Genomic DNA, 14,963 nt, shown 5'->3' with positions numbered 1-14,963 from the left:
ATAGCCAAGGTAGGAACTTGGACAAGTCTGAAGGATTGTTCATGCAGAAACACCTAAGAAGTTTGTTTATTTCCTGATTAGTCCGCTCACACTACCCGTTAGACTGCAGGTGATAGCCAGACGTGAGGCGTGAGATGTGAGTAACTCCTATCCTCTCCAGAAAGGCAGACCAGACTCGAGGCATGAATTGCGGACCTTTGTTGGATAATATGTCCTCAGGGATGCCGAATATCTGGAACACCTGCATGAACAGTGTCTCAGCAGTTTGGAAGGCAGTAGGTAGGCTTGGGAATACAATGAACCTCACCGCTCTAGAGAACCGATCCACAACTGTGAGGATGGTAGTGTTACCCTCTGAACAGGGAAGGTCAGTGACGAAGTCCAAAGCAATGTGCAACCAAAGTCTCTCAGGCACAGGAATTGGCATGAGTTTACTGGCAGGGAGGGTCTTAAGTGTTTTGCTTTGGCTACAGACAGAGCAGGATGAAATGTATTGGTGGACATCACTCTTCATCATCTCCCAGAAACACTGGTGAGCTATGAGTTGATGTGTACGTGTCTACCCTGGATGACTCGTAGCGAGGGAGGAATGAGCCCATGCTAATAAACGGTCCTGGCAAGAAGCAGGTACATAACGCTTACCCGTTGGACATTCGATTGGAGCAACAGCACTTTGTGTGGCTTGTTCAATCTCCACACTGATCTCCCACTGGATAGAGGCCAAGTGGACCCAGGTAGTTAGAATGATTTCCTTCTCCTCCAGTGTCTCCTCTCTCTCCCCCAGATGGATTCAGGAAAGGACATCCGCTTTAGTATTTCGAGTTCCTGGACAATACATAATCTTGAAATTAAATCTGGAGAAGAACAATGACCAACGGGCTTGGCAGGGGTTCAGTTGTCTGGCCGTATGCATATACTCCAGGTTCCTATGGTCCATAAACACTAGAAAGGGATGATTAGAACCCTCCAGCCAGTGTCTTCATTCCTCTAGGGCCAATTTAATGGCCAATAGTTCATGCTCTCCGATCCCATAATTTTGTTTCTCAGGAGAAAGTTTCTTGGAGAAATATGGCACGGGATGGAGTTTATTCCCTTGATGCCTCTGTGAGAGCATGGCTAGATGCGGCTGCTTCTATGATAAATGGGACTGTAGGATCTGGGCGTCGAAGGATGGGGGTCGTGGTGAAAGCCTCCTTTAACTTGTTGAATGCTTCCTCAGCTGCCAAAGTCCAACTCAATTTAGTAGAAGACCCTTTAAGGAGAGCTGTGAGGGGGGGCGCTATGCTACTGAAGTTCCTTATGAAGCATTGATAGATGTTTGCAAAGCCCAGGAAACTAACCTTTTGACTGTGGTGGGTACCGGCCAATGAAGGATGGCTTCTATATTTTTGTCATCCATAGTAACTCCTCCATGGCTTACTACATATCCCAGGAAGGTCGTGGTCGTGGTATGGAATTCACATTTCTACCCCGTTACATACAGTCCATTCTCCAGGAGAATCTTTAGTACCGAATAAACATGTTGGATGTGCGTTGGAAGATCAGGTGAGTAAATGAAAATGTCGTCGATATACTGACATATTGTCCTATTACTGTCCGAAGAACATCATTGATGAATGCTTGGAATACCGAGGGTGCGACCATATGGTATCACCTTGTACTCATAGTGCCCCCTTGTACTGACAAAGGCGGTCTTCCATTCATCTCCCTTCATGATCTGTATAAGATTACACACGCTACGGAGGTCTAATTTTATGAATGAAGACCTTTGCCTCCCTTAGCTGTTCCAGGGCAACAGGGATGATTGACAGAGGATAAGCATACTTCTTTGAGATCATGTTGAGGTTTCAGTAATCAATGCTGGGATGAATGCCACTGTCCTTTTTCTTTATGAAGAAGAAACCTGATGCCATGGGGGAAGTGGATGGCTGAATGAAACCCTGCCTCAGTGCCTCCTCTATATATTATTCCATGACTCTTTCCTCTTCTTGGGAGAGAGGATAGATGCATGCCTAGTGTAAAGTTGCACCCTCTAGGAGTTTGATAGAACAATCACATGAACGGTGAGGGGGTAACAGGGTTGCTTTTGTCTGGCTGAATATGTAAGTGAGGTCTTTATATTCTTGGGGGGGGACAAAAACTCAAAAAGTTCATCAGCAGGGCTCTCAATTGTCGTGCAGCAGAACTGTAGTGTGGGTAAAGTCAAACAGTTCTTCTGACAATAAGCCGGCCACTGGGATATCTCTTTCTGGGGCCATGATATATTTGGGTTATGTTGTTCCAGCCATGGCAGGCTCAGAATCACTGGAAATGATAAAGCTTGCAAGACTAGAAACGAGATGAGTTCGGGGTGGAGGGAACTGGTGGTGAGTTGTACAGGGGTTGTGCGGAGAGATATGGTCCCAGCCCCTACGGGTGATCCATCCAAAGCAGCTAGGCGAAGTATTCTGTGAGGGGTTGGGCAAAACCAGATGCTTGCGGATATGAAAAAGGATGTGATTTATTCATGGTACAGGGATAGGGGAATAATCCAAGGTACATAAAGGGGCAATGCAAAACATAGAGAAATAACCAGTCCAAGTCTGAAACCAAAAGAGCAATCACAAAAAAAAAACAGGCAGAAAATCCGAAAAAGGGTAGGCAAAAAGACACAAACCAGAAATATGAGAACAGGGTACGATACTCGGAAAGGCCATCAAAAAGAATGCTCGGTATGTGTTAAGATAAACTGTCAGCAATACTTCACAAAGACTGTGAGTCTGAAACATTCTTATATACACTTGTAATCAAGACATACAGGTGAGTTCAATACTCTGGCAACACAGATCTGATTGGACGCCTCCGATTGGTTGCGTCATTAACTGGGTAACGAACGGGCTGCTGGGTACTGTAGCCTGCACAGGGATCTGGCATTATGACACCCGCAAACAAAGGCTGGGTAATCAAAGAATTATAGACTATATAGTCTCCTTTTCACTCCTTTCTTATCAAGTGTGAAATGTTTAGATTCAACTTTTTTTTTTTTTTAATTTAGGTGTTGTGCTCAAGTATTAGAGAGATAATAATTGAGCTGACAATAAATACCATAAGGTGTTTCAAATGAACATAAATGAGAATATTGTAAATGAAAATTGGTCAGGTTTCTGAAATATCATCAGTACAGTCAACTCCTGAATTAGAAAACAGGTAAAGTGTCACAGTTGGTACCACATGAACCCAATATCTTATCAAACACCAACATAGTATATGCTTTACACATTGCTGAAAGTCATTACCTCAACCAAAATTTAAGCATGCTCAAAGTTGTGTAATTACTTAATGATATGAAATAAGCTCTTAGAAACCCAGAGCAGTAATTTAATAACATTCTGTCAATATGTCAGGAACATCTAATTCTGTTAAACCACAGCATTATTTTCTTTCAATGTGCAAGATAGGCCAAGTGTCTGCAATCCCACGCACAGCAGTAAATGGAAGTTAAAAATCCAACAAAACTGCAGGGATGTTGACAGCCACCCCATTGGACTCACATGCCTCACCTGCACATGCCTTTACTTGACATCAGGGTCCGGCTAGCTTCACGGTCCACCCCCCAACCCCACTAACCTTGAACCTGTCCAGAAATCTGAAAAAGCCCATCGTCACAGCACATACAGGTTTAATCACTTGGATTTTTCCATCTCCAATCCCATGGCTGGTTGTTGCTGTTGTACAGACTCCTTTGTAAATGTTGTGTGTTGAGGCTTGTAAATAGATTTACAGGAACTTGTAGGAGTGGATCAATTTTCTACACTCTGCTGATCACAGTATTCAGTCCTATCAGTCAGAATTGTTTTTTAGGATAGCAGCAACACAAAGAAGCAGGTACATACAAAGGACTTTTTTTTGTCCTCCTTTATGTCATATCCACACAAAAAGATGCAGTACTGATCTCATTAGTACTTAATTTGATGATTTGAAATTCTGAAATGATTTGAGATTCTATATATGTCTCCTTCCAATGTGAGCTTCCAAAACATGAAAATGTGCTATAAACACAAGAACCTGAACTGCCTCATATCAGACACTGGAGTATGACAGGGCTTTCAAAGATTCGATAACTTTGTTAGTTGCTATTTTGTTGCATGCTATATACAACTATTGTTACATGTAATATATAACTATTGTTGGCTAGATGATTTTGGGATATAATTTTAATTTACACTCAGTAAAGCTGTCATTTCATTTTGCATTACTAAGTATAATTATGTATTTTTAATAGTATCCATGACTGAACATGGTAGTTAACCAGAGTCGTAAGAAAACGTACTGCATTTGGTTGTGTGTTTTGAGGTGATTGTGATAACGCATGCACACAAGCAGCTCCATCTTCTGTCATATTTCTAGTTTCAGGTATGTCTAGCTGATGGCAGGGCCCCAGGTGGAGGTCTGCCCTGGTGGGCACATGATTGAGAGGACCTGTCTCTTATTGTAGTCTCTGAGATCACTGTTCACATTGAGATCTAGGAGACAACAACCTTCTTCAGCAATCAATAGTCGTAGAGTGCTGCCAAACATATCTTAATTCGAGAAAGGCCTGCTGTACTAGATGAGAAGTTGTGTTGTTTACTTCACCTCTGTGCAGTGCTAATTAAAAGGTGTGTGCTCAGATGGCACTGTTGGCTTTTTGGGGTATTTTATTCAGTCCATGGCCTAATGTTGCAAAAGCGTTTTCTACACATCTGCCAAGAATGACATGTCTGCCAAAATGATGATATACAGGAACTCAGACATGAAGTGTACCCACACCCCCACACCCTTTTATATGGTGTCAGTATAAGTGATGGTGTACTAGGACAACTTTTTGCAAAGTACTTGTTTGACGATCCGTTGATTTTTCATTGTAATTTAAAAGGATAAATTTTGTACATTGATATTTTGTGTCTGCTACTAAAATAATGATAAAAGAAAGCAAATAAATTATAGTTCAAGGATAAAAGATCAGTGATTTCTTAGCAATACATTTCCAATATAATTCCTCCAATAATATTATAAATCTTAGAATTTTAAACATTTTAGAACAATAAAGTCTACCAGCACTTATTGTGACAGGAATTAAAGGTTCAGTTTAAATTTATAAGGTTAAAGTTCCTTATTCAATGTGTTTGCTATTATATCCCTAGAACATAATGAACAGTATTAGATAGCTCCATCTTGTATCCTGATGTATTCATACTTTATACTGGAGAAACAATTATATCACACAAATAGATAATTGAAGCATGCATTAATTTATAATACATGTCACTTTATATGTTAATTAGTCTGGATAAAATAAAAGCAAATAGCAGCATGCTTAATGATGTCATGCTGTTACTTTCTAATCAAGAGAAATTAGGGCAACACATTCTGCAGAAATGTTAAGTTTCATCAAAGGAATCGATTGAAATTTGAAAGCAACACAGTTCAGTTTTATTACATACTACACAGTGTGTCATAAATACACATGCACTTATACGTGTACACATGCACACACACACACACACACATAGTTAAAATGCCTACTGCAAAAGCACAAGGAATCACAATAAAAACGCACAGTAAAACTACTCTAACTACCCTAGAACATGATTTTAGTTCAAACATTTTGGAGACATGTTAACTCCAATTCAAAATCAAGAATACTTTGACTTAATATTCATTCACTGGCCACAAATTTTCTTACCATGAGCTTTCTAAAGCTGTCAATAAACATTTAGTACGTCAACATGATCCAATGATTACGTTTTAAGAATTACCTTTTTAGAGGCACCAATAGGAGTCTCTTTCCTGTCCTTGAGCTTAAACATTGAAAGAAAAAACAGTGAGTTCCAATATTGAGAACACTGTTAAAAATGCCTAGGCATTACCAGGCAGAAACTGCTGCACACTAATGAGCTAGAGGGCCTCTTTGCACTGTGGCTTGTGGCCATTTTGGCTCTAACAGGATTCCAAATGAGGTTCACGCCTGAGCTGAGCAACTGGGTGGCATGTTTTCCAGATGATGTGCACAGAAGTAATCACAAAGAGGGGCTAATGTGCTGATATTAGGGTCTCAGTCTGCTTCTAGTTTTGCAGAACACACAGGATATGAAGTACTATCAATAGGTTAGTTTCATGGTTTTAGAGAGAAGGTGACTTGACTGATTTAATGTACATTACATGCGCATGCCAATGAAGGAAGCCTTTCAGGAGATTCAATTCTATCACATAAAGTTAATAAACCCACATTTATAACTCACGTATAACTGCAGCCTCTACAAAGTATGACTGTCCAGCTCTCTTTTCATATTCAAATCCAATTTTAAAACATATTTTTATATCTCTGATCTGCCTCTAACTTCTCCACTATGCCTTCTCACATGTCCTTGTTAGTGTTGTCTACACCCACCTTATTACTGTACTGATTTGGTTTTATCATCAACTGTAAGCATTTTTGGGTTCTTGAAAAGAGCAATGTAAGTATCATGTATTATTATTAATATTATTACTACATTATTCTATGCTCTTAGAGAAGCAGGACATATCTAGAACATTGTATTCATTTAAAATCATGTCTAATCCCGTGCCTGAAAAGTTTGGCTCTAATCAAACACATCTGCTCTCAATAATTCAAAGAAGATCTCAATTTCCTTAATTAGAGTTTTGATTAAACGGGATTGATTTTGAGGAGCAGTGAAGTGCACCAAACTTTATGAAAAGGCTCTTTGTGTAACTTTTGCTACTTACCAATAAACATGTGACTATTCTCCGAGGCCCTTACCTGCAGTTGACATGTCACACCTGGTATTCAAATCTTAGCAGCAGGAATCATGTTTTTTTTATTTCTTAATTAATTTATTTAGTCTGACCTTTATAGTCACTTTAAATCATTATGTACTCCACAAACATTCCAAGGATATTCTCTTAAATGGTAGTTTAGTTTAAAACTATTTAGCTTGAGTTTAAACACTGTTGTGATAATGGCCAAGTGGGGACTCTGTCGAGTTACATGTACACTAGACAGCAGTTAAGTATCAAATCAGATGATCATGTCTGCATAATGAACTGCATTAGTTAAACAAGTAAATTGCCCCTATGTTGGATAACTTTGACATGTTGTTTTGGTTTTCTCCCAAAACAGTAATTTAGCTACTTTGCACTGCGCTTAAAATGATTCAGCCACTAATTTGCAATGATGATGTGGATGGAACAAGGCTAGTCTTCATAGTCCTCTGTCATTGACAGGAGCAAAAATTGCTCATTAAATGTCCAATTTTTTAAAAAGAGTGCATTATGAATAATAATGTGTGTCTGTATGTGTGTCTCTGTGTGTGTGTGTGTGTGTGTGTGGGGGGGGGGGGGTAATTGAATGTAGCGAATGTTCTCTGAGTTGTCTAGTGATGTCTCTGCAAGCCAGTGGGACTTTGGGACCTGGGCATTCAGACCTGGCTCAAGACATACCACGTTTTCCCACACCTGTTGTATATCCACATACAACGGCAATAGGAAGGCCCTAGTAACCTTTCTTCTAGGTTTTTCTTTATCAAGTACTCATACACCATAAACCTCTTTACTTAGAACTCTAAGATAATTTACTCTTTTGAAAATAAGAGCAAATATATAAACAGCACCACAAATGAAATATATAACAGCACCACAAAGCCTTTCTATAGTACAAGGTACCAGTTAACTGTTCATTTCCAATCAGTTCTATGCAGTGGAGGGGAGAGAGAGTGTGTGGGGGCTGCAGTACAGAATGCGTGGGATCGCAAGCCGGATTAGTACGGCTCCCACCTGGCTGCAGTAAGAGAGGGCATAGAGGGCTTGCTCTGGATTCCTTCATAGCTCCTGCTGTGAAGGATGGTGTTCTAGATGTCTGCAGCTCTTGCCAGCCATTGCCATCGCGGCTCCTTATCTCCCTCCTGGCAAGCTGACAGCCCCTACCAGCCTGCCACGTCCACTTTAGGCAGGCAGTCTTTGGAGCTGCCTGATTACTGCATAGCTGCAGATAAAATGCCCCGGTCATCCCAGCCAACTTAATGTCACAACTTTGAGGACTTTGCACCATCCTCCACACCCAAAGCACTTTAGAAGAAGACTGCATTGTATGCAAGTGTGTGTGTGCATGTTTGTGTGTGTGTGTGTGTGTGTGTGTGTGTCTGCATGAAAATAAAGACAGAGAGTGAGCAGCAGATAGAAAGTTATAGAAAGAACAGAGAAAGAGGATGTGATATAAACCTTATGGTTTTAGGATTTTCAGACAAGAGCTAAATAATTAAGGAGGCATATGCCTGCATATTTGATCATTCAGGGGTTACATGTATCTGTATATCTGATAACAGCATATCATGATAACACATAGGTATATGTGAATATTGAAACATTTGAGTACAAATGAGTTTATGATATATTTATTATTTGTACATATATATGTGAAACCAGGGCAGTTTGCACAATACATGGAAGTAACAGCATCCATGTTTGTGTGTATGTGTACGGTGTGTTTATGTGTTTGGCATAACTCTCAGATCCATATCCCCCAAGGTCACAGTGGAGGCACTTCCTGCTCAGGATGCTGCTTCCATCGTGGTGCAGCAGATTTCCCAGAAGTGCCCATTGAGGAGGGTGCCAGCAAAATTGATTGGAACGTGGAATGCATAACATTACTCCAAGTAGATGTTCAATTTATTTTGCACTTTTGTTGTTTAAGCCTCTGCAAAGGAAATGTGGAAAATCACACATTATGCAGCTTACTATTGGTTTTCCTTTAGAGGGGCTATTTTATGGGATATTTATGATGGATTAAAATGCTAATCATTATTTTTTTTTATATAAGGCTAATCAGAGGATTAAGCAAGGACCATCCAGTGCCAATTTTCTATCGTAGACATTTATGAGGACCTCCACGAGGAAACTATGCTGTAAATTAGTCCAATACCTTAAATCAGCATCTTAATTCCCAACCGTATGCAGGCTGTCACCCTTCTTGATGATTATCTATGGTCTCTGGACCAGGACCTGGCAGTGTGGCTTTGAGGCTTCATGTGAAAGGCTTTCAGCTGTTATGGTTGTTAACAGAAATCTTGGTTAATGGACAGTTGGGCAGCAAGGCCAAAGAATCCTCGGGTGCATTCTTGAGTGTAGAGGATCAGCACAAAAGTGATCAGCATATCCAATTACAATCATAGGTGGATACCTTTTAATAGTGTTGGCATCTTTAATGCTATTTTTTTATGCTAGGTTGAAGAGTGCCATTGTTTTCTGGGCAGCAAAAACCATTTTGACTTGCTGCTCAATTACTTCTGACTTTCAAGCTGCAAGTATAAGCAAAACACTGTTTGAAGGATAATTAGAAGTTGTCAATTAAAGACATGACTTTATAGCCTTAACTATGGACCTTTAGTAGTCTGTGAACACTGCAGGTGAGAGTGGTAGGCTTTACATACCATGCCTTCCTCACATGTTTAAGGCATTCAAAGTCTGCAACTTAATGAGCCTCCCCTCTGACTTATATCATAGTGCACTGAAAACTGCAAGGAATTTTATGCAGTCAGTGAGGTCCACATAAGTAAAGCATGAAAGCATGCATATGCACTGATTTATATGAATTTGTTGATATATGCATCAGTGTGCGTTTGCTTTTTACACCATAAGATGTCCTCAACTCTTCCCTTTTAACCAAGCATGAAGATGCTTGGCTGTGATGATTTTTTGGAAGTGTGGTGAAGGCAAAGGGTGACCATGACAAGCTTTCCTCCAGGGGGACAAACACATGCTCTGACCATCAGACCAAAGAGAACCCCCTGCCAGAACCTTCCTTAGGCACAGTCTATGTCATGCTACCCTCTCCTTCTGGGATGATGATCTCTCTCACACTTCCCTTTTCTTCTGGGGTGATGGTTTCCTTCACACTGTTCTCTCCTTTGAGGAGTGCACCCCAGCATTTCACATGTTCCAGGTGTCCCTCACACATCCACCCTTTAGCCAGGATTCACACCCCATCACCAGGGGTTCACACTGAGCTTCACACCATCCACTTGTAGTATGAGGGTTCCTTTAACCATGAGCTCTCGATGATACCATCCCACTTCTGAAGTGCTCAGACCACAGACTGCTTTAAACCCTGGTCTTCCAGGTGACAAATATGTGCTCTGATCAAACAAAGAGTATTTCCTGTTATGACCTGAGCTGACTGTGTTAGTAAAGAGCATCTTTTTGAGTTCATATTTATTGCCAATAAATCTTAATTGAAAATTGAAGATTTGAAATTACATAGCAAATATTTATATCCACACAACTTCAACTCAGTAGTATAAACTGGCAATTTATCATAATTTTTTATTCATACTGCTCAAACCCATCAAAATTCCTACAACAGAACATTTGAAGCAAACACATTTAAACCTTGTAAATGGTCTATGACAGAACTAGAGTGAGAAAAGGTCCAAAATGGACACAGATTTAAAAGATGACATCACAAACTAATAAGCGGCAAGCAGTTTTAATCAAAGACAATTAGAGGCATTTTGCTTTGATCCTTCAAAAGGAAGGATGAGGGGTACAGAACTGAGCTGAACTATGCTACTCAGTAAAAGCGCTGGATGAATTGGGAATAAAAGGTAATAAAAAGAACTGAGGCATCTGCCTGATGAGAAATGACATATCCCTTTTTTGGATTTGTGCAGCGCCAACAGTCTTTCAGTTAGCTGCATGAAATATCTACCACTGGAATGCAGGCACATAAGTCCAGGATTATGTCCTGAATAACTGAGACACTTCCCTGTGTGCTTTAGCTAGTGAAGCTGATAAAATTCCAGGGAAATGAATCAAAATGAAACGTGTGTCTGCTGACCCACTGAAGCTCTAGTTGAGGCCACTACCCCAACATCTGCGACTGGTGTGATTGTTGTGTGATTGTCGATTTCCTTCCACATAGCACTGGGGCCATGGCAGATCTAAGGCAGATCCAAGGCAGATCTGAGGTCAATTTGAAGCTCCAGTATGCTGCACAGGCCAGTCCGGCTGATGGACTAGGAGCTGTTCTCACTGGGGGTCTGCTCTCTAGTAGCATGGACATTCTCAAGAGCTGGGTGACAGACTGGGACAAGTGGTGGCATGAAGACAGATACATCAGCAGGAACTTAGTATCACTCAATGTTAGCAGAGGGTGATAGGTAAGAGGGTGAGTAAACCCATTTTGGAGACATTACTCACATTCATTATTAGGTAGCTATGGTTTAACACGGGCACAATGACTTTTTTTCTGTACATATGTCAACACTACTCTGTGATAGGAGGACATTTGTTTAGTGACAGCTGATGTTTATTTCATTTCTTTGCTCTTTGTGTACTCCTGTTGTTCAAGTTTGGGTGCTCTGAAAATTCATCACTATATGCTCTGTAAGAAAGAATGTACTATCATATAGAAAAATGTAAACAAATTTAACTTTGTTTTGTAATTAAATCATACAATACACCTTTTCAGACCTTTTTCAGACCTCTTTTAGACCATGGATTATTTTCATATGAGAAGTTATTTGCATTGCAGATCAGACTATGCAATGCAAATACTACACTGACATTAGAGTACAGACTATATACTTTGTGTTTCTGTGAACAATTTATTAGCCATCCTCCAATTTCTTCTCCATTGTCAGTTTCTGACCATAGATCTGCTGTTCTTTGGATGCTATTTTTGATAGCAGACTATTCTCCACCTATCAGTGACACTGACACATGTAAACACATCAGCAATGGTCCATAACCCCAATAAAATACAGAGAACAGTGATGTGGTGGTCACTGGTCACTGATGAATGGGGTCGAACGTGGCCAACCAACTACGCATGATAACAGACGTTAGTGAATGTTATTGAATACCAATGAAATGCATAGGTAGGTGCAATGTGTAGGTAAGTCAAAGTGTGTAGGTAGAGTACAGGTGATTCTAATGAAGTGGGTGGTAAATGTATGTGATGATGGGGTCTTCTGTCCTAGGTAGACTTGCTAATGCTTAGAGTTCTCATACTAGCTGAAATCTAATAGACTTTTCATAGCCTTACTGTTTAGCAAAAATATTCAAGGGGTAGTTTGAAGAGAAAAAGACAAAAAAATGCATAGAAACATAATATGTTCAAAAAATATCAGTTAGGGTTGTACTAATCATGTGCCATTTACAACTGTATTAGAACTCAATTAGCATCCAATAGAACCTGAAAATTAGATAATGAGTAAATGCATAATTTAGTATTAAAAGTGTGCACTTGGGTTGACGTAGCTAAGATATTTTATTTCTTAATTCACCACAAATTACAGATATGCAGTAATATTTAAATGATCATTCAAAGATAATAACATTGACTATAAAGAATAGGACTTAAGCACAGGGTATATTTTGGATGACACAAGCATATCTTACTACATTGTTTCTATATCAAGACACTAAGTAAGCTACTGATCTTTTTCTTGTCATCTGCTAATTTTTTCCATTCCCCTGATGACTATAGAACAGGTGCAAAATAATAGCCCAAGATCCAACTAATCCCAGAACGGAGTGTTTCACATTTCCAGAGTACTGTATGGTTCTGAATGTGCCCTAAGCCCAGCAGGACATTCCACCAGCAGGCACTAATAAGATAGAATTCTGGTTTGGACAAAAGACAGAAAATACACCTAAAGCAATCGCTTTGGGCCACTCCGGTAAATAACCCAGCCCATCAAAAAGCATTAAGACTGCCACGAGAAAAAATTCCTTTTTTTAAACACTTCGAATGCATATTGAAAAAGAACATGTGAGTAACTGCTGGACTTCTTTCAGAACATCCTGCTGTGTTTTGTACCTGGATAATCTAATTGGCTGCATTCAATTAGTGGTGGCAGAGGTCCAGGAGAGAGACAGAGAGAAAGAAAAAGAAAGAGAGAGAGAAAGAGAGAGAGAGATGTTGAGATATATACACAATTTTTAAAAAGATCTTAAATTGTTTAGGGCAGGAATGTGTGAGTACTCCAGCAATACTCAACAATAGGTTTAAGAGAGAGAGAGAGAGACAATTGAGTTGAATTGAGAGAGATAGTATTGTGTAAAGAGAGAGTAGTGTAGTACACACAAACAGAATGCTTCAGACCAAGGGCTATCATCATCTGTACTGTGCCAGCAAAATTCCTGTTTCACTGTGCACTACACTAGAATTTTATTTTTACTACTTCTAGATCAGGATGCACTATGGGAAGAAGGCAAGCTGGCAGAGGCAGTGTGATGCTCTGGGCTATATTCTACTGGGAAACCTTGGGTTCTGGAATTCATGTGCATGTTCCTTTGACACCCCTTCATGGCAATGGTATTCCATATTGGCAATGTTACTTTCAGCAGGATAATGCCCTGCCATACTACAAAAATTATTCAGAAATGGCCTAAGAAACATAATTTAACAAGGGTGGACTTGGCCTCTAAATCCCCCAGAGTTTTGAGGGATGTTCTGGAAAAACCAGTCCGATCCATGGAGGCCCCACAACCTACACAACTTAGCCCCTTAAGCAACTTATAGGACTTGCTAATGTGCTGCTAATGTCTTGGTGCCAGATACCACACAAGGACACCTTAGGTCTTATGGAGTGTGTGTATGTGTGTGTGTGTGTGTGTGTGTGTGTGTGTGTTACTAGTCTTACTATCCACAAAATGTTAGGCTGGCACAGTTTAATTATACACAAATGACATGACTACAAGACAAAACTAATAATACAAATGATTAAGTGATGACAGATCTGTTCATCTGTGGATCTAGTCTCAAATGGACAAGCAACACAAACACAGTGGCAGTAGGACTTGATTCCTTTTGAATCAACAGCCTCAAATGTCCACTGTCCTTTGATTATGCAGAAATCAGCATTAGGGATTAACAGCTTTATTTGCGAATCATGCATATTCAATTCAGCTCACAACCTATTTAAAAAAATCCTCTATGACATCCTGTTGCTTTCCGGTAGAAGATTATCTTGAATAAATCAGTGTGAACTATGTGTTAACCTGTCATTAATGCAAACCTTAAACTAAAATCCATCTTATCTCATGTGCAACTCCAGCAAGGTAAATATTTGAAGAATTTAAACCTGATTTTCAACTTGAGTTTGCTTTGGGGGGTGGTGGGGTGACTCACGCACAGCTACATATCATTTCAGAGCAGTAATATGATATATGCACTGTGCCAATACATACATTTATTTAAGATCTATAGTTTCCAGATGAAATGTAATATGGTATAGGTTCAGTCTAGGAAGTGCTACTGCTATGCCTTCAGATGGTATGTATTACTACTGTAATACTCAGAAGCCTGAAGTGGATGTTTTTTCTCTGATGATTTATTATGACTTTTCCAAAAGCCCTTATTAGAACAGGCAGAATGGCTCAAAACAGGCAGACAAAGTTAGCACAGACAAACATAATAGACAGGAATTATTCACTGATCACTTATCTCTGATCATTATTTATTACTACCATTAATTATTTATTATCCTATGTGCTATTACACAGCAGTATGCTTCAGATTCACTTCGCACTTTTTGCCCCTTACACTCAACCACACTCATCCCAACACTACACTACTATCCATTTCTATATTTCTATATTGTTTGTTGTTTACTTTTAGTGTATATATTGCAATTACACACCATTATTTACTTTTTTAGTTAGACTATTATCTATCATTATATATTAGTCTATCCTTACATTATCTTATTGTTTCATGTGAGCAGGCATTTGTCAAAGTAATTCACTGCAAGTTGTATAGTGTATGACTATGTCTGTGATAAATAAACTTTGATTTGATTTGTTATGATTTGAACCAATGAACATCACATGGCAGGTTAATGCATAAACCATAAGATATCAGAACGTCAAAGAGAGGAACACGTGAAAACAGGAACATGTTTAAGAAATAAGAAGAAATTAGAGCAGTTTGCATAGCAAGG

The 14,963-nt window shown here is 39.5% G+C and overlaps 1 protein-coding gene across 5 annotated transcripts in view; it reads right to left on the bottom strand.

The window, feature by feature from the left end:
• The window catches only part of csmd3b (CUB and Sushi multiple domains 3b), a 313,558-nt gene that overhangs the window by 176,979 nt on the left and 121,616 nt on the right, over nucleotides 1-14,963 (bottom strand). The window lies entirely within an intron of this gene.

Source organism: Electrophorus electricus, chromosome 8 (assembly GCF_013358815.1).
Source record: "Electrophorus electricus isolate fEleEle1 chromosome 8, fEleEle1.pri, whole genome shotgun sequence".
Taxonomy (NCBI): domain Eukaryota; kingdom Metazoa; phylum Chordata; class Actinopteri; order Gymnotiformes; family Gymnotidae; genus Electrophorus; species Electrophorus electricus.
Note: the sequence above shows the minus strand (reverse complement) of the source record. Positions and strands in the feature narration are given on the sequence as shown.